The sequence below is a fragment of the Emydura macquarii genome, unplaced genomic scaffold, assembly GCF_026122565.2.
Source record: "Emydura macquarii macquarii isolate MOO-44397 ecotype Brisbane River unplaced genomic scaffold, CSIRO-AGI_Emac_v2 contig_561, whole genome shotgun sequence".
Taxonomy (NCBI): domain Eukaryota; kingdom Metazoa; phylum Chordata; order Testudines; family Chelidae; genus Emydura; species Emydura macquarii.
In genome coordinates, this window is record NW_027130698.1 from 13,434,912 (window position 1) to 13,462,270 (window position 27,359).

The 27,359-nt window shown below is 41.4% G+C and overlaps 1 protein-coding gene across 1 annotated transcript in view; it reads right to left on the reverse strand.

Annotated features, from left to right (window-relative positions):
- MEAK7 (MTOR associated protein, eak-7 homolog) overlaps nt 1–26,782 on the reverse strand; it is a 52,980-nt gene extending 26,198 nt beyond the window's left edge. The window contains exon 1 of the mRNA XM_067540184.1: nt 26,717–26,782. The gene's annotated coding sequence lies outside the window, so the exon portion shown is untranslated. The remainder of the gene's footprint in view (nt 1–26,716) is intronic.
- Nucleotides 26,783–27,359: the final 577 nt, after the last annotated feature.

A 27,359-nucleotide genomic window follows, 5' to 3' on the forward strand; every position in this document is an offset into this window, starting at 1 on the left:
CCAATGGGAAAGGGAGGTCTAATTTTCTCAGAACACAACCTACATTTTGTCTATTTCAGTTTTTGGTACAGAAAGTGTCATGCACAGTAACATCATGGCCCAGATTTTTAGACCTGGGCATGCACATATCTAGTTTTGATGTGCAATGATCATGATTGTACCTGCATGTGGCCAGTTAGCTCGCTGACTGAAATTGTGCATACTGCTCCAAAAATCTGGGCCTGTGTTAATAACTAAGAAGACAATGTGGAGGAAAGGCAGTAAGAAGTACAAAAATTATAGATGGTTGTATCCAGAAAATAAGAGGTGTCTGAGTGAGAAGGGAAATCTAGTGTAACATTCCTGAACCCAGTCTGACCCTTGTTCACTTCTGTCACACATACAGAGACTCTCTCATTGTTCATATAGTGGGAGAAAAATCCATGCAAACATTTTAGACTTGTGGTTACAAGTAAAGGAAATTTTTTTTCAGCAGGACAGCTGTGATCCTTGGCACAGTGTACTATTTACACCAAATATGTAACAAGAAACCAGTGTTTTGCTGCCTGTTGAATGATGAACTCTTGGACTTTGAAAACATACTGCAGCCCAAAGTGACAGAAATATGATCAGTTTTCTATGAGCCATCAGGTAAACATGTAAATTGTAGAGTTGTAGAGTTGTAAGGTTTAACTCCATCACAGAGATTTGTGGTCCTGAGGGCTGCAATGATCACCAGCGCAGAAAGAGAACACGTCTGTCTGAGAGAGAGCATGGTATATGCAATTTACTTGGCAACAGCCATTTTGAACTAATTTGGAGTATGCATTCCTGCAAAAATGGACTCACTTTGCAGCTAAGGATGAAAAGCAATGTGATTTAGTATATTGGACCCTAAATTAAGTCCCAGGGCAGCTGGAGTCTATTCCAGTTCTGCTACTGACTTGCTGTGTGACCTTGAGCAAGTCAGTTCCTTTCTTTCCCCTTTCACTCTTTGGGGAAAGGACTGTGTCCTAAGTGTCTGTACAGCGCCTAGCACAATGGGACCCTGATTTCAGTTGAGGCCTCTAAGCACTGTTATTTTAAATAATAACAGCACAAGAAACAGTCTTGTAGCACACAGTTATATACTTCACCAAATCCATCTTTACTTCTTATTCTATCTAATAATATCCCTGCTCCCTTATCTTATGTGCATCTCACACTCCTTCCATGCTATTATATATAATACACCTAAAAAAGTGGAGTAGCCACATAAAAGGAGACATCATGGATCCAGCAGAGTGAATCATATAGCAGTAAAAAATAGGACAAATAGTTTTTATTGGTGGGAGTGAGGTCACTTGCAATATTGTCCTTTATACAATACTTTACATCACTCGGGAAAAATATGACTGTTTCTATGACAACCATTCTCCCTCTCTCTCTCTCAAAGACATACACACAAGTACCATTTATTCCATTGTATTACAGAAAATAATTGCTCACCTGGTGCCCTACCCTACGGTTTGGTGAGCTAGTGGGTTCAAGTGTTTGATCCATCCCAGAAGTGCATTTTCCACTCAAAGATCTATGTTTAACTGCACGTTCATAGGGATGGAAGGGATGTTTCTCAATGCACATCTCTGATTTATGAGTGCATCTGTGGAGGCCTCCAAGACGCTACTCTGGTTTCTATGACAACAGTCTTGATTTTGCAATTAATATTGCCTCATCTCATGTTATGCTATGTCACAATACTTGGGAGATAGGAATGATTGTCTTAAAGGAAAGTTTGCAAAGATAAACCTATACAAGCGGGACAGTCTGTTGGAACATGCTTGAGTCACACACATTCTTTGGACTTCAGATTTTTTCATGTGCCAAAAGACATGCTTCTGTTTAAATGCAGGACAGGGAGCATTTTTTGCTGTGTGTTTGCCATGGTACTAAGCAGGCTGAAGTCTCTGAATACCAAATCCCAACTCTTGTTTAAAACTTTAATTTGGGACATTTATGGGGTCATGTTAACATTTTTTATTCTTTGGGCCCATTTATTCCATTTAAATTAATACAATTTGTCCCAAATACAGAATACTTTGTCCCTAACTATAAACCAACCCATAATCTTCCTCATGGCTGGATTAAATTGCTTATTACACATGAGGGTCATTCAAAGCCAAGTACAACTAAGAGTGAATCAATATCAGACACAACACAAAAGCAATGAAGGCAATTGTCTTAAATAACCATGCCTCGGTTTTTTCCCTTTGTTATGACTAAAACATGATGATCTATCTGCAATAGCAGCAAGTCCCTCAGTGGGAATGAAGTCACAGAGGTGCAACCAGTTAACCAGCCAAGTGGAAACAATATAAAGCAATTTGTGCTGCATACCCTACCAAGTTATGTGATTGAATGGCTTTTAAAAAGTGAGCCTCCTCTGAAATCACATCAAACCCGTGGCATTAGGATAAATCTTAAGAAAAATCCTACATCCTGTAAAAAAGATGATTATAAAAGTACCACGAGAAGTTTTGTGTTGTTTAAAGCAAGAGGAGAAAAAAAAATAATGACACTGAAGGTTTATTGAACATAATGAATGGAACTTTGCAGTTGGAGTTTGAATTTTCAATGTTTTAACCATTTTGATTTTTTAAACACTATCCTAACAAGAAAGTTTTCATGCAATTTTTTAGCCTGTGAAACTGGAAAAGAAATCATTTCAAAATGCTTCTTGTTACAGTTTCCTATATCATTACTGATATGGGGTATCTCATGATGAGAGAATGCTATGACTGGACTAAGTGCAAGCTTTCTAAACTTTTCTTGTTCCTTCGCTAGCTGAAAATTCTTGAAAATGGTTGTCTGATTGCTATTTCCCTGTTCCCAAAGGATAAGTTTACGGGACAAACAGGGCATAATGATGAGTTAGTCACCTTTAAAATAATAATTATTAGGGCTGTCAAACGATTAAAAACTATAATTGTAATTAGTCGCGAGACTAAAAAAATAGTCGTGTTTATCACACTTTTAATTGCACAGCTAAACAATAATATAATACCAATTTAAATTTATTATAAATATTTTTGGATGTTTTTCTACATCTTCAGATATATTTATTTCAATTACAACACAGAATACAAAGTGTACAGTGCTCACTTTATATTATTATTTTTATTACAAATATTTGCACTGTAAGAAAGCTAAACAAAAGAAATAGTATTTTTCAGTTCACCTCAGACAAGGCCACTCAGTTCTACTTCTTGTTCAGCCAATCCCTAAGCCGAACAAGTTTGTTTACATTGACGTGAGACAATGGCTACCCATATCTTATTCATGTCACCTGAAAATGAGAACAGGCATTTGCATGGCATAGTTGGAGCTGGCGTTGCAAGATGTTTACATGCCAGATATGCTAATCATTCATATGCCTTTTCATGCTTCAACTGATAGGTTTTAAAGGTTTTTTTTGAGGGCAGGTATGTAAAAAATATTTAAAAACCTACATTTGTAAGTTGCACTTTCACAATAAAGAGATTGCACTACAGTACTTGTGTGAACTGAACTGAAAAATACATTTTCTTTTGTTTATCTTTTTTACAGTGCAAATATTTGCAATAAAAATAATATAAAATGAGCACCGTAAACGATGTATTCTGTGTTGTAATTGAAATCAATATATTTGAAAATGTAGAAAAACATCCACAAATATTTATAATAAATTTAAATTGGTATTCTATTTTTGTTTAACAGTGCAATTAAAACTGCAATTAATTGTGACTTTTTTTTTTAATCTAGTTAATTTGTTTTGCATTAATCTCATGCATTAACTGTGATTAATTGATAGCCCTAGTAATTATGAAGGAGCAGAGCCAGTGATTGGATGCTTACAACAAGGTAGTGCAATGCTGCCTTCAGTAAAACATTTCTCGTGACATGGGATAGCTTCATGAGCCATCCTTTGTTTTCTCAGTGGGAGTATTGATTCTACAGATTCTACAATAACATTTTTTCTTCCAAACAGTAAAATTCTGTCTTGGTACATAAAAGACCACACAAATAGAACGCCTAGGTAGAAACTACAAGAATGGAACTCTACAGTGGTGGTTCTCAACCTCTCCAGATTACTGTACCCCTTTCCGGAGTCTGATTTGTCTTGTGTACCCCAAGTTTCACCTCACTTAAAAACTACTTGCGTACAAAAATCAGACATAAAAATACCAAAGTGTCATAGCACACTATTACTGAATTGCTTCCTTTCTCATTTTTACCTTATAATTATAAAATAAATCAATTGGAATAGAAATATTGTATTTACATTTCAAAGTATTGTATATAGAGGGGTATAAACAAGGCATTGTCTGGGTGAAATTTTAGTTTGTACTGACTTCACTTGTGCTTTTCATGTAGCCTGTTGTAAAACGAGATGAACATCTAAATGAGTTGATGTACCCCCTGGAAGACCTCTGCATACCCCCAGAGGGGATGTACCCCTGGTTGAGAATCACCGCTCTACAGTCCTTCTATGTTTCTGTGACAGGCACTTTTCATTTGTGATAGAGGATAGCTTTAAAATGAAAAAGAATAGACATGTAATCAAAGAATGACTGGGACTGAAAGGACTAATAGTATTCTACATCACTTGGTCCAGCCCCCTACTTTTTTGCAGGCCTCTGATATACCATCTGCTGTTGGTGTTGGTCAACCACTGATCGGACCTCTTTCAGAATCAGAAATACATTCTATTCCATAGTTGATGATCACACAATTATTTTCATTCTAATACTGACATTTAGTTTTACTCTTTTTAATTCAAATCCATTATTTCTGCACCTAATAAGGACAATTTCTCCCCTTCTTAATTATAGCACCAACATTATTTTCCTTATACCCTTGTTTCTTGTCATTTCCCTTAATCCTTCTTGCTAGTGCATTCCCTCCCAACCCTTTTTCATCTTGATTATCATCAATCAAGTGTTAATAGTACTGTCCCAATGAAACTTAAATGTCAGTGAAGCCATGGGAAATGTCACATAATGAAGGACGACATTATAGGTTCTGTTCAGAAAACTCTGACCACCAGAAGATTTGCTTTATAGGTCATGTAGCTTTGAAGACCCCCTCTCAATGGAAATAGAAATTGTACTGAACATATGACTGGCCATATGGGGTCAAACAAATGGTCCATCTACCCCAGTATCCTGTTTTCTGACAGTAGCCAGTGTCAGGTTCTTCAAAGGAAATGAACAGAACAAGTAATCATTAAGTGATCCATCCCATTCCCAGCAAGAAGAGCGAAAAATACTGAGAGAAATAAAGATTTCCATTAAGGTGTGTTGGTGCTGAAACTTGAAACTGAATTCTGCAGGGTCAAATGTGAATGCAGCACTTGTGATAAATTGGTCATTTGGAACAATCAGCTGGTCTCATCTATTATTCATACTAACACATGGTGGAAGTGATTTGTAGATTTCATTCACTGGGAATGTTGATGTGTTGAAAAGTAATTTAAAGAGCACATGATTATCAATTTTAAAATTAGATTCAGTATATAAATTGAAAAGGGCAGAGTTCAAGGGAAGGCTTAGGACTGGGTGGAGGTATAGCATTACATTCTGTTTTATGAGCATGTCCACAATCTTCTGTTAAGTTAAAAGGAAAATCCTAAAGAAGCTCACGAGATCCCCCTGAGTGCAAAAGGAATTTTTTTTATTCAGTGCTGTGATGAATAGGAACTGTGCATTTCACGAGTGCTCGCTACCACAAAGCCTTAAAATTGCTTACAATGGTGGAAGGTGTGCTCTATGCACATTCAGCGGGCATTACATTCCACAGAGGACTAAATGATACAGCACTCTAGTTAGCTCCCCTGTGTATTTATAGAAGTATATGATTAAGGAAAAAATTTAGCTTTTGAGGCTGTGGAGGGCTTATCGTGTAGGAAGATATAAGGGGAAACCACTGTCGCACTTGAACAATAGTTGGAGGAAGCACTTTGTCTGCATGAGGGCCCAGTGTCTCCAGCGATGCTAGGGAATGTACTGGGCAGCACGACTAGCTGCTGCTAAAAAGGTGTGGTATGTTTCCTCTCCACAGCTGCCCTCCAGAGAGGGGGAAATGGGGACTGGCTACTCTCCAGCTCTCGCCCTGTTGGATGTGTACAGCACTGCCAGTAGCACCGTGATGACCATCCCCTGAACTCACGTTGTTCCAGCATTCGCAGAACGGCTGCCTCTTGCACAGGCGAGCTGGGAGGGGACGGGGCTCCGTGATAAGGTACATCAGCCCCACGTCGAGATAGCAAGGGTGAAGGAATTGCTGTGGGCCCACTCAGCCCCACCCAGCTGCACCTGCACTCACTGTGAGGTAATGAAGGAGCAGTTACAAAGGGAGGAGGAGAGGTCAGTGGCTGGCTGACCAGGGAGGAGGACAGATCTGCTAGCCTTTGCTTCCTGAGGAAAGGACCAGCCCAAAACCTCCGCAGAGGCTGCTGACTGCCAGAGCCCTTGAGAGGAAGGCAGGCCTGGCGCTGAGTTTGTTTCTCCACGGGACTATTTCTTTGCTTTGCTACCTAAAGACTACTGTGCTGTGCGGGACAGGCCTGTGGTGCCTAACAAGATTGTCGCAAGGAAACCCTGCCCAGCAAGGGGTGTAGCAAACTGCCTCAATAAACTGTGAACCTTGGCAACCTACCTGTGTCTGTCCTCTCATTTGCCTAGGACCCTGAGCAGTGCGATCACATGCTCCGTGCACTCTCTACTCCCCATCTCCCTCAAGGGGCTGACAGCGGACTATTCTGACAGGCTTTGAGGACAATAGCAGTCAAATATTGCTATAGTGTACAAATAGCGCCTGAGACAGTGGTCTGTTGCCCAAAGCCAACCTCCCACTCTGTGGTCCGTTACTTAAAGCTTTCTCGAGCTGCTGCCTTCCTTCCGCTACCCGGTGGCACCTTTTCTTTCCTGGCTGCCACAGACACTATTGATTAGGCCCGATGAGGTACATTTTGCCTTCAGTTTCCACTTACAGCAGCTATGTGTCTCCCATAATCTCCCACCCAATTTATTCAGTGTCAGTCAGACAGATTGGAACCAATGGAATTGCAGGAAAAAATATCCTGAAGGTTTACAAATACATACAAACATATTGAAGGGGAGAGTGAAATGGGGAAAAGCTTTTCAGTGGTTGGTCTGGAACAGCTAACGCAGCAATGAAGATTATTCATACTGCCTTCTGTCTGATATTCTGTCTTTTCCACAATGCAAAATACTAAATAGCTCTGTTGCATACATTCCAGCATCTAGGAGGTGTGCTTAGTCCACACTGTATCTCCTATTATATATACAATCACAAGGAAACATACATGTGGTGCCTTCTATAGCAATAGTGTTTTATATTTACAGTTGCTTATGGTATTTAAACCATCAATTGCAACTTCAAAAGGAAAGGCAACAGAAATGCTGACAGATGAGTTATCTGATCTAGAGAGACATGTTTCTGCACCTTCCGTCTCCCAAATTTAGGATGCTGCTCTTTAAAATACTGTGACGAATCCTGTCCATCTGGAACTTCTGTTTCCATAATCCACTACAGATTGCCAATTAATTGCACATGTAGTTCTCTGTAATGAGTGTAGATAATAGGCTACGTTCATTTGAAGTGGAATTACACCATAATATCAAATAATATGTTTGCACCAACACCCAATCAGGTATTGAATCCCATTGTGCTAGGTGCTGTACATGTAATAGACAGTCCCTAATCCACAAACCTTCCAAAGCTAAGGCCCAGAGCTAGCAAAGCACTTAATCACTTACTTAACTTCTGTTGGAATAAATTGACCTATGCCAGTTGACAGAACCTGACCTCACCCATTTTCTCAATAAAAATGGGAAATGTGTTTTTACATTGTGGCGACTCGGGGCACATTGCCATTAAATTCTATTTCCAGGCGAGGAAGAGATTGCAAGTAGCCAACATCACCCAGTTAAGATCAAAATGAGGCTGTCGCAACACAGTCAGGAACACAATGGCTACGATATTTAGAAATCTGTGTGCACAAGGAGATCTTCTGTTTATGATGTTGCTATTTTATGGGAAATCTTTGTCACTCAATTTGTATTTAAATTAAACTTCCTGCTCAATAAACCAGTTCATTATTGAGACTATTTCCCTTTTTTATTTTAGTTTATTTGTATTAATCAATTTTGTCCATGCTCCAATGAACGTAATGAAACTGATGACCTTTTCCAACTTCAAGACTTCCAGTGGCTTTAATGTTTTATTGCAGTAATTTGGGGGGAGAAGGGAAAAAGCTACAATAAATAGCTATTGATCCTCTAAAGAACGGAAAGGAAAAAGTCTGTATTTCTAAATTCAATTCAAATTGATACATTTTCTTTAGCAGTTGACAGTTTTCTGTATCTCAACATTTTATTGTCATTTGGGGGCATCTTAAATCACTTCCACACTTAGCTTTCGAAAAATTATGTCGTTTTTCAGTTAATAACATTTGTCTGGATTCTTCAGTTACTCAAGTGTTATTAAAATCATCACTGCAGAAAAAACTATAGGGAGCCAAATTCTGGTGGTGTAAATCCAGAATTACATTAGTGAAGTCAGTGTTATAGTGTAACTCAGAGACATATGGGACCTGTGACTGATTTTCAGGAAGCAGGAGGCTAGTTACTTGGAAAGGGAAGTTTGTTACTGTAAAGGAGATAAATTCCTTCTTTGTTTCCTTCCTTCTTTGACTGAGTTTGTCGTGTGATTGATTACGTAAAAATACCACTGTAAACTGCAAAGTGCATGAGAAGCTGGATCAGACGCTGCACCTTCCTTACCTCTCATATATTATGCATTTGAAACTCATGATAATTTCATAAGGTTCTAGTCTCCAAAAATAGCTTCTCCATGACTCTGAGCCTCTATGGCTTACTAACTTCAGGAACCAAATAAATGAAGCATTCATCTCCACCTCCATGTTTGAGCTCAGGAGTAGGCCCAGCCTGATTCTCATAAGGGTCAGCCCTGCCTTTGCTAATGGCATCCTGGTGACCCTTCATTTATTGTCCCTGGTAGCATAAAGTAGTTGCCGCTGGTGTGAGAAGCACCAGGTTCTCAGCCTACCAAAAGCAATCAGCCAAGAGAAGATCTTTTTATTATTTTAGTGCAATTTGGCTTTTCTAATCAACACCTATAATGAGCTCAGTGCATCACATCTTGCTTTTCAGAAGTCAGTTCACATATGGCCCAGTGTGTTTGCCCCTTACTTATGGGGTTTCAGCTGTAAAGATCAGAATGGAAATGATTTCTTGGCTATTTCCATAGGCCCCAAAGACCAAAAGTGGTAATTTTGGTGTACCACTTATCTGCAGTCCAAAAGTGTAACAGCTTGTGGAAATGCTAAACAGAAGCAAATCATCTGAGCTGGAACTCACTCCTGCAATGTAAGATGAAGATATTGCTTCTTTGCACCCGTCTAATTTCAGAAAGCCCATTGTTCCTCATACCTATCTGTGGACGCCCCTCAGATACAATATTCCACAGAGTATATATATATAGATATGTACTTCTCCTTAATCCTTGTAACAAAATTCCACTCATGAGGCCTGCGACTCATACAATGTCTCTGACAGATGGAAAGAATTGTTCAGAGCTAGAAAAAGCAGTCTGTGAATACAAAACTGGATTTTCTCTAACTGTAACCTAACAATAAAATATCTGTCTAAATACAGGCAAGTGGCAGAAGATTGCTATTGTCACTTTGAGGTGCAAGATATGTTGGTATTGTTTCACTGGTTACCTCCTACCAGAGAACAATATGTACACGTTATAGAAATAATGCTATGAAATGCTTATACATAGTTAACAAATACATAAATAAAATGCTGGAGGTACTTTTTTATTATTATAACCTGGGGTTAATCAATCTACTCTCCCTGGCTATGTTTGTTTTGTGTAGCTCCTCACCCTTCTTGATCTTTGTCTTTTGTCCTTCTTTTCTGATCTGGATCTTATTCCTCACTAGTTTCTCAGTTTCATCTTAGAAATGATGGGTCAGATCATCAGCTGAAGCAAGTGGATGAAGTTCTACTGAATATATGAACCTACGTTCCCCAAACCAGTGGTTCTCAACCAGGGGTACGCTATGCAGAGTCTTTCAGGGGGTGCATCTGCTCATCTAGATATTTGCCTAGTTTTACAAGAGGCTACATAAAAAGCACTAGCAGAGTCAGTACAAATTAAATTGCATACAGACAATGACTTGTTTATACTGCCCTACATACTATACACTGAAATGTAAGTACAATATTTATATTTCAATCGGTTTATTTTATAATTATATGGTAAAAATGAGAAAGTGAGCAATTTTTCAGTAATAGAGTGCTGTGACACATTTGTATTTTTATGTCTGATTTTGTAAGCAAGTAGGTTTTAGATGAGGTGAAACTTAGGGAACACGAGACAAATCAGACTCCTAAAGGGCACAGACGTGTGGAAAGGTTGAGAACCACTGCCCCAAACTACATAATCAGCTGTTTATGTTTCTGATGTGACATTCTGGAAATGTATTTTTCTGATGTCACTTTCATATTATGGTGCATGGCTGAGTGGTAACAAGAATTGACAATCGACCATCAATTATTTACTTACTGAACAATACCCACCCTTGTAAATCTCACTCAGAGTATTCAAGGCACTTAATTTAAAGTGGTTTCATTTTACTTGTGATTGCCAAATCATGTGAACAAATGCTAAACAATTGCCTGTGCAATAATAGAGGTGAAATAAAGATAGCCACTAATTAATCCAATCTAGGTTGTAATTAATTTTGACTGAGTTGACCAAGACAATATCCCCCAAACCTGCAGATTTGTGGCCTCCATGAAGAGGACTGATCACCAGCTGCTGCTCTGTGACTTTTAAAGCAGATGGAGCCACTTTTGATTGCAGCTTGAAACAAAATGATGAGCGTGAGAGCAGGGAGTGATTGATGGTTTCACATAGGCCCTGGAGTAAAATCTCTATAAAGGGCTGTCTTGAAGTGGTGTATAGACAAATAGTGTGTGGCAAAGTGTTAAGGTGACTGAGAATTGAAATATTTAATCGTAATGTGCTTTTAAATGTATCAGATTATATTGACAGTTGGGAACCATTTTTTTATAATGATGGAAAAATGTTTTACTGTGCAAAGCCAGCAATTTTATAGCAAATACTCCTAATCAGTTTCAGGTGGGTGTCAGTGTTGAGTGGTGCAAGAGTGTGATATCTAAGCCATATCAGCATCTCCAATGATTCATAGCCCCCAAAGATGGAAAAGACCTATTAGGTCATAATCTACATTCTACGTATCAGTGCAGACTTGTTTTCTACATACAGTAGACTTTGGTGAATAATTCATAACAAATCTGTTCAACAAATTCTGCCACTTTTCCTATTTGCAGACAAACTGCAAAATTCTTAGATGTATTTGTTGTCAGAAATTATTCATAAATCTTTCCAGCAAACAATTCTCAGCATGCAGGCTGTTCATGGCTCATTGCGAATGCTGGATCTTTGAAATTCATGTGGTCATTAGTTACATAAATAACATGGTATTGTTGGCTAGTCACTCAATCAGGAAACTGAAACAACAGGACAAGTTTTGTATGGTGGGGTTGAATGTAAAGTGTGCAGTTCAAGTTTGAATGGCTTTCTGAGACTAATTGGTTAGAGAAAGTAAACACAAAAGAAGCATAAACCTAAAAGTAATTTTTTTTTAAAAAAAGGAACAACTATTAGTGATAAAAAATGTTGGGGTATTTGCTGTATTATATACTATGCATAGAGGGGCTGGTCTAATTTTAAATGACTCATATGTTAGCAGCTCCGTCATTTACCTTTGGAGATAATTCTACGGTCTGCCTTTCTTCTCAGAAAGAACATTTTCTTAATGTTCACTCTGAATTTGCCTTTGCTCAATTTCATTTTATAATTCCTTGTTATAACCTCTTTCACCATCTCCAATTACTCCTTTTCTTGCTCTTTGACATCTTAAATAAGTCCTTCCCTGCTGAGTATTTTACACCCATCTAATACTAAATGACCTGATCCTAAAGTCCTTTTGCAGGCAAAATTCCCACTGAAGCCAAAGAAAAAGGGCTAAAAGTTGCTAATAGGGAACTGGGAATGTGTGAGAAGAATAAACTCTGCCCATGAAACAAGATTAACTGCCTAACCTTTCTACAAAGGTATCTGACATTGTATATTGTGAGGGTGCCAAACTAATCTGTCCTGTGCGCTCAATCCACAGCACAAATCCACATCTGGTCTGATGTGCTGTTTATTTAGTCTGAAGGAAGGTAACTTCTTAAATGTGTCTGTTTCAAGAACAGCATCAAATCCCTGGGATAAACCTGGAGGGCAGGCTTAGGCATCTCTTTGTGTTCCTCTGACTACTATTGTTTTACGCAAATCCTTTTGTGGTGCCTTTGTTCTTTCACAAGGACAGTGTGACAATTAGCAATTCCCCCCCAAGTTTACAATCTAATGGAGAAGACACAAAAGGTGGGATGGAATAAGTGTTACCACATTTTGCAGATGGGGAAATCAGGCACAGAGGTTGAAATCCTGGAGTCATTGAAGTCAATGGAAATTTTGCTATGGACGAGGATTTCACCTAGAGGGATTAAGTGATTTGCCAAGAGTCACACAGGAAATTGGGGCAGAGTTTGCAATTGAATCCAGATCTTTTGAATTCCTCTCCAGTGCCTTAAAAGCTAAATTATCTTTCCTCATTCATTCTACTCTTCACAGATTCTAAGGTCAAACGGGACCATTATAATCATCTAATCTGACCTTCTGCATGATACAGGCCACAAAATTTCACCCCATAATTCTTGCATCAAGGCCAAGGATCATCTGCCTGGTATCTACTTCCCAATATCTGACCAGACCTCCTGCTTTTGCCTCACTCTGATGTCCTTAAACCCCTGGAGAAAATATATTGGACCTACATTAAATTTCATTTGAACGTTGCATAATGAATTTAGTTAATCTGGACTAAGAATATTCCGAGATGACAGTGAAGTCAGAGACAATAATTGAGTCCCTTATCATGAATAGCAGAAGAAGCCAGTGAAGAAATGGACATCATGGCTGCTATAGAACTACAACATTTAATGACAAGGCACCAACTCACTTCAGACCTTTTGAGACACAAGAAAGAATCAGCTTTCAACATCTGCTGAATGTAGACAACATTCTTAATTTAATGTTCAATCCCCTTTTTAAGGAAAGTGACAATGGTTGCTACAGTCTCTTTCTGTGACTTGTCCTTTTCAACAGATGGGTGCCTTCCTTAATTCCAGTTTTATGCACTCTAAACCATTAGAACTGCAACGCTCTTGTTGGAACCCAGCAATTTTCAGCCAGCTAAGAAATCATGCAAAGATATCAAGACACCAACTAATAACTGAGGAAAAAAGGATCAAGTTACTTTATTGCCTAGTACTTTTCTCCAATAGACTGGTATGAGCATGTCCTTCACCTGAGAGTCTTACATTAATCATGTATCCTTCTATGAGACAAGGTAGCTGAGGTCATATCTTTTATTGAACCAGCTTCTATTGATGAGAGAGATAAGCTGTCTCTTCCACCAACAGAAGTTGGTCCAATAAAAGATATGATTTCACCCACCTCGTCTCTCTACTATCCAGAGACCGACACGGCTACAACATTGCATACAACATGTTTCCTTCTGTCCACCCTATACTTTTCTTTTCGAAGGAGGGTCTGGATTATCAAATTTCATGTGGGATGTGCTACCGTTATCCAGATACAGACCCCAACTTATTGGTCTATAATACCACAGACTGAGGGAACTCCTCTGTTGTGACGGCTCTGAGTTGTTCTGCTTCAAGTTTGTTCAGTCATGTTGTTAAATTAACTGTCATCCCCAATTCTCAGTTCAAGAGCTGCATGAGAGCAGCAGAAATCCCTCTCTGCACAGCAGCCAACTGAAAACCTCAGCCTCCCCAGTTATTATTGATATATGCAAGCAGGCACTGTCCTTTTCCAGGATTTGTAAGATCTTTCCTGCTTACATTTTTAAGGAAGAAGATTGGAGGGGGTGGGGCCAAAAAACTACAACCCTCTGAAATATTTACCTGCCAGCTAACTTCAGGACTTTAACAGTCCAGTAATCATGCGCCAGGCTGTGATGCACAAAACCTTTTGGGAGTTTTAATTTTTTAGGGTGTTCTATAACTTTCACACAGATCAGAGCACTCAGTGCATGTCACTCAGCGACGGGTTGGTGCTGTTGGCTGTGTTATTAGAAAATGGACAGGAAAAGCCATCACAGTGATTTGAAAAGCACATAAATATGTCAAGGCTTAACATGAACTGGGTCAACATGGTTACAAACCCAGGCAAGAGTTCAGAGGTGGGTCTCAGAGGGGTCGGTTGCGGCGAAGTGCAAGCCATGCACGAGGAAGTGATTTCCGTTTGGCTAAAAGAGAGTACACATTAACCAGCCCCACCTGCCTCACTTTCCTGTAACCTTCCTGCTCTTGTCAGGATGTGACGCTGCATGGAGCGGTACAATGCAGTTGTGGTTTGCTGGGGCACATGTGCTGGGAATGGGCGATGCGAGCATTTCCTCTAGGAAATGAATCTCAGCCATTTACTATGGTTTTGCTTCTGAGTTTCAGTCACCTTTGGTCTGGCAGATCTTCCATCAAACACTAGGGAATATCAGATCAGGTTGTGCTGCTTTGGGAGGATCTCACTTATCCCATCCTCAGCTGGCTTCTTAATAGACTCGTGCAATAGAGACCATTTCACCTTGGTTTGCGTTCTGAGGCCACTATCTAGCACTGAAACACACTGATCCACTCCTGCAAAGCAAGCAACGTATTGTTAATGTATTTAAACAAAGCTCTCCTGTGAACAGTTAAATCCCATTATTGGCGTCTGACAAACCCTGCGATTCTTTGAGACCAATTTCCACCGAGAGTACGTGCAGTTTAAGGAGTGTTTTATCAGATAGGAATCTCTCTTATCTCATCCTCAATACAATTGCCCGAGCCTTTTGGTTCATGCAACTCTCCCATTTGTAAGATATCATCTGATATGATGAGCCACTTCTCTGTTCAGTGAGATGAAAATTGTTATAATGCCACAGTGTCAGAGATCAGGAATGTTGCAGTGTATGTGTGTGGGCATAACATCTTTTATCAATAGAGTCCTCTATTCCGCATTAACTTATGGCTAATGAATTCCACCAGCAAAACTGTTGGGAACCTAAAAATAATTCAGGATTTTACCCCTCCATTTGTGCTTGATAAGAAATGTAACTACTCCTGACCCTTGATCAAAGCATTCTGAAAGGAAGGCACTGTAGATATCTTTTAAAGAAAGGTGTTTCTAAACATGATGACCCGGGCAACTGTTTCCTCTTTGTGATTTATCTGTGCAGGTCCTGTTGCAGCACGGTCATGCTGAGTATTACCTTTCTATAAAGAGTAAGAATCCCACTGATTTTTCGGGGTGGTTAGTGTGTAGTAAGGTCCTAATCAATGTAAGACTCTATCTCTATATTTGACTATCTCCAAGGCAACTAACCATTTCATGTAGAATAGTTCCAGAGGGGTAGCCGTGTTAGTCTGTATACCGCAAAAACACCAGCACCAGCAAAGCCCCTCTGCCATGTACATTGGCCAAACTGGACTATCACTTCGCAAAAGGATAAATGGACACAAATCAGACATAAAAAATAATAACATCCATAAACCAGTCGGAGAACACTTCAGTCTCCCAAGACACTCTGTCTCTGATCTGAAAGTTGCTGTACTTCTACAAAAAAATTTCAAAAACAGACTTCAAAGAGAAACTGCTGAGTTAGAAATTATCTGCAAACTTGACACATTTAAACTGGGTTTAAACAGGGATTTGGGATGGCTATCTCATGACAAGAAGTAATTTGCTCTGGTCACCCATTCTCACCTCCTACTCAATGGTTGTCATTAGACCTCAAGTACCCAGCTTTCATCCATCTACCCCATTGTTGTCTATGCCTTTGGATATGTATGTATATATATATATATGTTGCCAATATTTGCTGTGTTATTTCTACCAGCTGCATCTGAGGAAGTGAACTGAAGCCCACGAAAGCTTATGCCTGCTGAAATTAAATTTGTTAATCTGTAAAGTGCTACAGAACTCTCATTGTTTTAATCATTTCATATTGATCAAAAGCAAATCTTGCTTGTTGCTAGCTCGTTTGCACGTCAGGGTTCAGCAGAAGCTGAATATTCTCTGTATAAAAGGGACTTTGATGAGACTCAGGTGAAATCATGTATGTAAGCAAGAAAAGAAAAACGTTCCTCTATTCCCCAGTTCTCACGAGTCTCCCACTTGGAGGCTGTCTGTGCTTTAAGAAGTCCTTGTTAAGAGCTCTTGTGCTGTCTACCTTGAAATCAGCAAAGCTAGAGGAAAACCAACGCCCTTCCCAGCCTACTTCTTAATTTTTAATCACGTTTGTTTAATCCTAGCTAAAATGATTACAAAACAGTGTTTTATCATCTTCCCCAGTGCTGTACAGGGGAAGAAAATGGATTTGATAGGTTACTTTGGAGAACAATTCCCCCCATGACAGTGACCTGAGATCAAAATTGGCCATAAGGATTATGAAAGAAAGCAAGTCTAATAATACGTTAGTCTCCAAGCCTCCAAAGGAGCTCCTTTCAGGATTGGGGCCTTAGCTCTTACATAGATTTCACAGTGCTTCGCAAAGGAAAGTAAGGATCATTAGCACTCCCTGGCTTTTTTTCAGAGACGGGCAAAGCAATTTGCTCAAAGCGTCATAGCAAACCAGGAGCACAGCTGGTGTAGACCCTTATCTCTCCATCTCTTAGTCCAGTGCCTATCCACTGGACTCCACTTCTAGTTTAACTTGAGCTACCGCTCAGAAAACAGCTAACAATGGAAATGAATTTGAAAACCAAGTGGGTGAATAGGAAGAGGCATGACAATTTCCCAATTCTCTCTTAGAAATATTAAATGCTAAAAATGTTATTCCTCCCCTAGGCTGTGTAACAGAACGTGACCAGTTTGTAAGTTAGCATCCTCCTCTGACGTATTGCTCAGAGGTGCATCAAAAGAGATTTTGACCATAACCTAGAAAGGAATTTTCAAACTGCTTCCAGTTAGACTAGAAAAGGAATTTAACCTCATCTTGACAGAGAAAGTCAAAAAAGGGAACTAGACACCCACACCCTATTTCCATACATTTCCTTTATTCAGATCTACTTCACCCTGCGCGACAGTCATTTCAATTCTACCGAGTTCCCTCTTGACACATGGAAAAGACACTCGTAAAATTATTCAAATCTCAGCTTCTGAAACCTAAGGCATTTTATGGCGTCTTAGTTTTGCTGCCTTTGTTAGCTCCGAGCAAGTTCCTCAAATATAAGAAGCTTACTTAACCCACGGCTTATGGCTATTTTTAACCTGCATGAAATGTGCTGGAGAGGAAGTAACTGGAGGAAGAGGATGGTGCTTTTCAGTTATCTTGGGGTCTATTTTATATCAAGGAGTTCCTCAGGGAGAGGGAGAAATTCTTCAAAAAAAAATGCAAACCTGCCAACATGCTGGTATTCAGAAAGAGCTCCTTTATATCCCTCTCCACACACACTTTGGTCCAGATCATTAGCTTGTGTAAATCCCCACAAGCCAAGGCATACTTTGAGCCAGATGCTTAGCTGTTATAAATCACCATCACTCTGTTGACTTCAGTGGTGCTACGCTAATTTACGATGTGATCCTTTGTCTCTTCAGTCATAATATTGGGAGTCCTATCCAGTACAGTTGGAGAAGCTGCCATTTCCCAGCATTGACGTGAGAAATGTCTCAAAATCACCTCACTGCTGGGGTGATAAAAAATACCATTACTCTTCTGCTATATCTAAGCACAGGAGTGTTTTAAAACCCAAGCCCTTGGTACAAGATCAATACTTAACATGACATCGGTAGATTGCATCCAAGTTAACAGGCCCCTTTCTGTTTCAGTCTCCAAAGCAAAAGATAATTTAAAACAAAAGGGAAGTGTTCCTTTAATGCCAGCGCCTAGGACTGGGCTTTGGAGGATTAAAAATGTCCACGCAAAATTTGCAAGCTTTAGAGAGCGCTATGAAAAGACAGCTTCATTCCACCTTAAATAGAGAAGTGTGGCTGTTGCCATTGTGAGCTTTTAATCGCTCCAATTACAGTGCGGTTCCCACCCTGACAGCTGGCATCCACTAAACTTCCTTGGCAGGGCTCTCCTGAGGGATGGATTTGTCTCTTTCTCAGTAGAGTAGTCAGTGACCACAGCCCCAAATGCAATTTCACTGCAACACCCAGCAATTTGCTCAGCTGGAGAGTCTGCTGATTTCACACCACATATGTCTAATGCGGTGCGAAGCCTAACACTAACAATCACTGACCTTCCAGGGTGTACGGCAAGACAAATCAAGCTGGATGCAGGGGGTTCTTAAAATACCACCGTCTCAGGGTTAACGTTAAACAAGAGCCGGGCTAAAAGAAGCGCTCTTTGTAATTTAGGATTGAAAAACGTTTGGCTTCTGAGTCAACGTTTAGGCCAACTCTATGGCAATGGAGGAGAGTTCACAAGAGAACCTCCCTGCCCACTCTATAGAAGAAAGTGTGTTCTGAAACGGTACAAAAGGATGGTTTTGTCTCTGGCATTAGGAAAAGTTCCTCAGTGGTCAGAGCAATGCTGCTATGCTGCTTTTACAGAGCCACCACACAACGCAAATGGTTCAAGCAGAAGGAGCACAAAGCATTCGCCTCTTGGAGACAGCATCTTTCCTAGTCTCACCATAACAACAACCCCAACCATCTAGACAGGGAATTCCATCTTCCAAGCTCTTTACAAACAGTGAGTCAAAATCTGCTGCCACTTACACTGTGGTCTTCCAATGGGTTTTCACGAAGAGGAAATTCTGCAATCCTCATTCAAACAAAAATTTCATTGGCTTCAGTGGCTGATTTGCCTAAGTAAGGACTGCAGGATCTGACCCCCTGCAAGTATTTTCTCCATTACCGATGGGATGGAGAAATTAAGAGACTACCCCATGGCCACTGAAGGAGTCAGTGTCGCAGAAGGGATTAGAACTCAGGAGTCCTGGCTCTCACTTTAGATCATGTCTCTCTTTGAAAACCTCAAAAACCTGCTCCTAGGAAATAATCCCTAAATCATGCCGATTTTGGATCCTCACCATGCAACGCCATGCTGCCCACAAGCAGGTTTTCTAGAGCCAAGATAGAAGGGTATACCTGAAGTAAAAAATGTTATGAGCCAGATTCTCTGACCCACTCTAGAAAGTAGCTATAGTTCAGAAAGCAACTGCAGAGGGAAGTGCCCAGCCAGCCTAGACCTCGCTCCCGCATCCCCGCTTCGGTCCTTTACATGCATTCCAGCTCTCACTGTCTGGTGGATGGCCCTTAGGGTACACCAAAGCTGTTCTGGTCCACACCAGGTTCAAGACTAGTAAAGAACCAGCCCCAGGACCAGGGAGCTACAGTCAATTCCCTTGCAGACCTTCTTTCTGCCCCTTGTAACTGTGCTCTGCAGAAGCTCTATGCAGCCAATATTTTTTCAATATACAATCACTGAAGTGGAACTTCGCAGCCCTTCAGAGCCTGGACGGGTGCGGGACATCGTAAGGTCTCTGCTCAGAGATGTGGCTGTGCAATGCAGGTTGGCATCAACCTTCATGCAAACAACTGCGCCAGGAATTGTCAGGGAAATACAAATACCCCAGAGAGAAACATGTCATGGCTGTGACTGTACACCCACCTCCAAGGCTCCGTTGCCGTGCTCTAAAGGTTTTTCTCTATAAATTGAAGAATAAAAGTTGCCATGGGATACTTGTGTTCTGTAGAGCAACACAGAACTAGAGGCTTCCTTTGTATCTGACCTCGAAGAAAGCGTCTGCTGGATAACATCATTCATCTTTACAAACTCTGGGATGGCGAGCGCCAATGGTGAGCTGCTGGCCACGCTCAGACCCTACTGAAGTGAGCAGGAGTTGTGGGCACTCAGCACCTCACAGGATTGGCCCGCTGGCAGCTGTTTGTTACTGAAGGTTTTAGATTTTTAGTATTTCACTCATCCCGGGTCCATCCTGCTCCTGGTAAAACTTCCTTTGGCTTCAGCGGGTGCAGGATCGGTCCCTAAGATTGCTGTGTTTATCAACACTGAGGAAACGATTTTGGTACGGCCGTTAAAGAACCTTCTCTCAGGACCCAATTCTGCTCAGGGCTAAGTGACTTCAGTTCCCTCTGTTTCCAATATCGGTAGCTCGATGTGCAGCACATCTCATGAACAGGGCCTGAAGCAGGATTCACTGTTAAAAAGGCTTCACTAGTGCTAATAGTTTTCAAAACAGCAAGCCTCTCACAATTAACATTGTGACATTAACATCATCTGCTTAGAGATGTCGCAGACTCACTAACTGGTACCTAAATACCATGGTGATGGGTGTGCTAAAGATACATAGGCGCCAGACTGGTCCCATGCACTGACACGTATATTGCTTTAAATATCTACCCCCATTCACAAATCCTCAGTGATTGCCATGGCAACCCCGATCACAAACGCTAACGGATTCATAGACAAGCCCAGACAACGAACACAAATACGTTCACAAATTGTTTAATGCTTTTCTTTATTTATTTTCCACCCAGGATGGAAAGAGCTTCAGAACAGATGGGCCAGAGATAGCCTTCGTGTGAATCCTTTGTTTCCGGCGCCCAGGGAGCGTAACTCCCATTGAATCAAATGATCAGAGTCAATCAGAGTGTCAGGTGTTTCCCCACCTATTGATTAACAGGCTTTTCCTGCTGAGATCACTGAGTCAGATCGTTCCTGCCAGACAAGGGGATATACGATGTGGTTGTAGTCATGTTGGTCCCAGGATATTAGAGAGAAGGCGGGTGAGGTAATGTCTTTTATTGGATCAACTTCTGTTGGTGAGAGACACAAGCTTTTGAGCGACACAGATGTCTTCCTCAGGTCACCTCATGAAGCTGGTCTCTTTCACCAACAGAAGCTGACCCAATAAAATATGTTACCTCATCCACCTTGTCTCTCGGACAATGGAACAGTTTGCTGGGGTGGGGTCTCTAATTGCTGAGGCCATACAAATGCCCAGCGTACTAGGCTGCTTCTTGACTCCTGTCAGAGATCTCGCTGTGAGTTTGGAGGGTGCCAGAATCTTAGTAGGAAGCTTCCATCCCATGCTAACCTTTTGTCTCATCACAGAACATAAAGGCCAGGCAGCAGTCTCAGATCGCGCAAGTTTATTTGTAATGCCTCCATCTGCGCCTCCTGCTCTGACCCAGGAGAGGGGAACCACATGTGTGCATGGGATAATGTAATCACAGAATCATAGAACTGTAGGACTAGAAGGGACTGCAAGGATATCGAGTCTAACCCCTGCCAAGATGTAGGATTTGTTGTGTCTAAACCATCCAAGACAGATGGCCATCCAGCTTCCTTCTGAATTCCTCCACTGACGGAGATTTCATGACTTCCTTAGGCAGTTTGCTCCATTGTCCTCCTGTTCTTATGGCTCTGAGGTTATCTAGGAGTTTGATATTTACACACACAGTGACGAGTCCAGTCATCACGCTTCCTGCATTGAGCGCTGAGCACAAGTTTGAATCTGCCCATCCTAATGGCAGGAAGCCTTTCAATACCTCATTATTTTGGGTCTGCCACACCTATCCAATTAACACGGTTACACATAGCTCTGTCTCGCGTGAGACACATCCTGAGTCTTTCGTCACCTCTTCTCACTGCCCTGAGTGCTCTTCAGTGCTGCCTGCTCCCCCAAAACCAGAAACTGAAAGATGCATCAGTCCTACACCGTCCTCCCACACCATCACAAATTCAATGGTGTATGCCAAGTCTTAGCAATCATGAATTTCTACTGCTTCTGCCTCTGGAAAAAACCTCCCTTCATTTCTCTGGTCATGTTGACTTGTCAGCAGCTGAATGGCTATATCGTTCAGGATTGTACTACCTGCCAGAGATTTGGGGCTAGATCTGATGTAAGTCGATGTAAATCAGTATAATTCCATTAGTTACATCAGCTGAGGATCTGGCCATTGGCTGAAATTGGACTTCATCTGGGTACATCTGAGAATTTACACTAATGGGTGTGGTGGGTAGAAATTATGAAACAATCTGTTTGCAGATATGCACCCTTCTGCTGAAAGGGGAACCAGCTGTACTGGTGGGGATTTTTTTCTTGATCATATCAGCTGAAACAGCAAATAGAGAAGTGCAGCCAAAAAGTCTCCTCTGACTCTGTCTAGAAGACATGCCTTGGTTGGTTTCCAGACTCTTCTGGTTGTGACGGTCTTACTTGCTTGACATATTGGAAAGGGAGAATTAAAAAAACAAACAAAACAAAACAAAAAAAACAAAGTAAGAAGTTGAAAATTAGCACAGCAGAAAATCAATAGGAGTAGTTTGAGGAACAGCTCAGAGTGTTTTCTTCTGGAAATTGTAAGTTAATCAAGGCAAACTGTGAAGTTATGTTGTGACTGTCTGAGCAACCTCTACACAATAAAATGTAAGACCGTTCCTACAGTGATTCTGGGGTCTTGATGCACTAATATTGATCTTTTAGATGTTAGTTCAGTAAAACTCTTATTGGCACCCAGAGAGATTTCTTTCTTCTTATTGTGGCAGCAGGGTTGATCAATCTATTCTGTCAGGTGAACTCTGCTGGCTATGGAAGGAGCACAGGAGTGTAGAACTTGCTACAAAAATCAATAATTAGGACTTACACGTTGATGGTACTTATCCCACTCACCATCTCCAGGGTGGAACATAACAGCCGTTTATCAGTTCACAGCAACACTGTGTTATACTGTAGGGCAAGCTACGAGGAAAAAAACGGCATCCATTTCAAACTGTGAGGGGAAAAGGTCAGATGGGCAGCACTACCTTGGAGGTGAATACAACTCACTTGAACAGCTCTTCCCAGGGCACCAGCCAAGGGTACCTATGAGCCACACCCTGCCTGTGAAATCTACAAACACACAACCCAACCTGTGATGGATGCAGGCTAAACTACATCTCGGTTGATATCTGCTCTAGACCCAGGGAGAGCCTAGACTAGAATTAGGAGCCTTTCCACCCCTCATATCTGGGAAGGGCAGAGAGCAGCTGGGTCTGCCCTCAAGGACTTCAAAGGGGCCGAGAGAGGTCTTCAGGCTCTTAAAGTGGCTCTGCATTACTGACACCAGGGCTGATTCTCTCCTGCTCAGCGCAGGAGAGGTGAAGGGGGTCTGGGAGCTTGTTCTGGCTCTCTGACTCTCTGGGCCAGCCCCAGAGAGCAAAGCAACTTAGAGCTGCTGCCAGGCAGATAACAGCGATTAAACCGTCGCCTGGCTTGTGCAGTGACACAGTGGGTAAAAGAGTAGCAAAGGGGAAGGGGAAATAAGCTCCTCACACAGCTATTCGCCCCTGGCCAGCATGCAGGGGGTGGAAGGAAATGGGAATAGGATAGGAAGTGGGCAGTTGCTTGAGTGTGGTCCCCAACACGCCTGGCAACGCAGATGTGCTGGTGCAATGGGAAGCATACATTTTCCCAGGCACAGACTCAGCCCCATTTACTGTCTCCCAGCGTCTGCCTCTTTGAGTCACAATTTCCTACCGAGGCTTCCTCTTGTCGAGGGCAGATTGTGTAGTCACCAGGCTCTATCCCATTACTTATTATAATCATTATACTAATGAATAAAACGTGCTGAGAAACGGCTGGCAAGCCCACCTCTGGCCCTGAGAAGACAAAGGCATTGGGTGCTATGGGCAGTTGCACTAAGGCAGACAGTGTGACAGCTCAAAAAATCAATCACTACCGCTATTCCCAGCTGAAGAATGTGATTCACCAAGGCAAACGAGGTAGGGTAGAATTAGATGCCTCTGGTTGGCAGTGGTAGACCAGCCCTTGGAAATAACCAGATCATGAATACTACACAACAGATGTCAGACGATAAATCTATACACTTTAGCCCCCTCTTAATAGAATGCAATAGCGTGCAAGAGTGCCTTAGTAGTCAGATCTCCTAACAGGAGCTTAGTAGCTAGCAGTAGTTAATGCTCAGATTATTGGGTAAAGACATTACTGAAGACAGCCACGTGGAGGGATTTGTGAGTCAGCAAATGTGGAAAACTGCAAGAGACAGGCTAGCACAGAAGAGAAACTTGCTTAGGATTATTCAACCGTGAAAATGCCCAAGTCTGGCTGTATTCCCTTCCGCGGTAACCATAGCTCTACAAATGAGGGATGGGTTTTCCTACTAAGCCAGGTACACTTAAGAACATAAAAACGGTCAGACTGCTCAGTATGTTGCAAGACTGGACCCTTATCAAGGAAGCAGGAAGCTCTCTAAAAAGATCTATGGAACTTTTGTGCATGTAAAAATCATATAGCTTCCCTATATAGCTTCATATAGCTTCCCTATAGATATGCAGATGATAGACAGGCATTCATACTGTGGCATGCCAATAATGAGATTTATTTGTTTGGGATTTTAAATCTATCCCTACCTGGAAACCCTGCACTATGCTGTATGTAGCTATAAAGAAAAGAAAGGAGAAAACATTTTTTTAAATACAGAAAAACTTTTTAAAACAATTAGGCCTAACTTTTGCCTCTAAAGCAGGGGTTCTCACAACCAATTTCTGGTGGCCTCAGAGTGTGATTGGAATTTGCACCTAACTCCTACTTGTGCCTTTAAAAATCTCTCCCTAAGAACAGGGTTTGACCATTTGTGAAGATTAAATGTCCCGTAGCGCTTGTTTTAGCATGTCTTGGCCAAATTCCAACTTGGGTAATTACATTCTGCTGGCCAAAATGCCTCCTGCTGTTTCAGTTGGATACTATTCTTGGTTTGCTGTCTTAAATGGGTATTTAATATTGCTGCACACTGTTAAAGAGTTGCCATGTTCCACTCCAGAGTTGACTGCCTGGTGGCCTGTGAGTAAAGCAACCTCTGTGTAAAGTTCTGATACAGTTTGTTAAGATTTCAGAATGCTGCGGGATAAATACACTGTGAGGAAAACATAGTTCACAGCCTGCTAATATGCTGCTTCAAACACATACCAAATAAGTCAGTGCTTTGATTCCTATGGAATATATGTCCTATTAGCACAAACGCATGCAGTACACTCTGAACACTGTAGATAATGGTGCATACATTTCTACATTTTTACTTGTGTGGAACTTTTGGAGATCTTGGTGAGAAAGAATCTTGGTTGATTTGACCAAACACTTGGCCAAATTCTTTTCATTTACACTCTCCAGTGGAAATTCCAGATGTAAAATTTCCTCCTGGTTCCAGTGGGCCAGCTAGCTCTTAAAGCAGGCCAACGACTCTTTTGGACTCCTGGTCCTTCAGAAGAAATGCATCCGAGACCCCCGGGAAATACCAGAGAGCAATGGATAGGCTCGGATGGAGTCTGCTAGAATTTCCATGAGGACTCCACCAGCCACAGACTGAAGTCAGTGCGGTTGTTCTACAGAACTGCTAAGAATACAGGATAATGTACTGAGCAAATTGCCAAGGGTGAAACCGACATGATGGATGGACCACATTTATCCCGGGGGGTGCTCTATGGACATCAGTGGAGTTCCACAAAGGATGAATTGGGCCATCCAAGCCTTCTTCCATAGTTTGATTTCACGGGGCTAGGACTATGAAACAGACACTGCTCTTAGCTATTGCTTTGTCCATTATGCCTTCTGTTATAATCAGGCAAAAGTTACTGCCACATTGTCCTTCAGCTTACATTTCAATCTCATCTCCCCTTCATTACAAATCCTGAATCATTAGATCTCTAGTACCATCAAGATACATAGCCCTTTACGAAACACATGATCTCCCTTCCCCAGTGTACTTACAATTGAAGTCAGGCACAAGATGACCACACACAAGAGAACAGTACAGATGCAAGACATGGTCAGAGATAAGTGCATATGATACACAGAAGACTGATGTAGGAAGGACTCACAAGGAAAGTCCTTCTTAGGGTGGGTTTTGAAGAGGAAAGGGGAAATGGTTGGGGCATGGAAAGTGGGAGGCTGCTTCAACCAATGGGCCTGACAATACTGCTTGAGGAGGGCATATAGAGGAGAAAGTGGGAAGATGGAGGGTAGGAAATGGGGAGGGTCCTTTGGATGAAATCAGATTTGTGGACAGAGCCTTGAAGGAGAGGGCAAGAACCTGGAATCTGATGAGGAAAGTGAAGGGAAGTCATTGTGGAGGGGAAGGGAGTGATTATCCAGCCCCATCAGAAACCCAGTCTCACAGACTCAAGCAGCCTTGGCATCCTCAGTGTCGTTAATTTCCATGTAACTCCTAAAACAAACGGCAGTTACGAACAGTAAAAGCGCATGGTTTTATGTAAGGTCACAGCCACAAGCCCATTACATTTTCATTAGCACGATACAATCCATGAATTATATATGTTTGGTTATATAAATCTTGTTCTTTTGCTCAGATACAAGCACAGTTGCCTTTTAAACAGTAAAACAAATTGAGAAACTTAAAATGGGCCAGATCATTCCCTGATGTATTAACCAGGGATGAACTTGGCCCAGATTGTATTTACTTCTTCCTGACTGTAGTAACAAGATGCATTATTAATCCTGAGGCTAGCTGAAGTCACTAGTGCTTTGGAATTACGTACCTTATGTCTTTCAAGTCACTTGTGATAAGCGCGGCTATCGTTCTAGCCTGTTGTTTTAGATCTTGGATACAGCACTCCCGGGGGTTATGAGACGCACAGACACTGTACACTCATTTCTACTGTGCCATTATTGTTGCTGGTATGTAAATGCTCATTCCATTCAGAGCAGAACTGGCCAATGACCGTTTCCGAGGATAATCGTGGTCATGATGAGAAAACTCAGCAGGTGCTTAATGATCCCAGTGAGAGGTGGTGACGCAAGAAGTGCCTGATTCTGCGAGCATTGAAGTTTATGGGAGTTTTGCCATTGATGTCACCTAGAGTCAGATAGGGTCTTAAACAAGCATATCCTTAAGCAGGTTAATTGCTTTCCATTATGTTTCATGTAAGGGGAGTAAAAAAGGCTCAGGAAACTCCTATACAAATGTCTTAGTTTTGAGCTCAGCTGATTTCTTCCGCTTGGGCATTTTTATTCCCTTTTTGATGAATGTCATGATGTGCTTCTTGAAAAACCTCAGAGGGGGCCCACTTGTCTCCTGGGATGCATGGGTTAAGTTGAATTTCCCCTGGGTTAACTCCGACTTGTAATAACACAATCACCTTGCAATGGAGAAGTGGTTTCCAAAAATAGGAAATCCGTTGT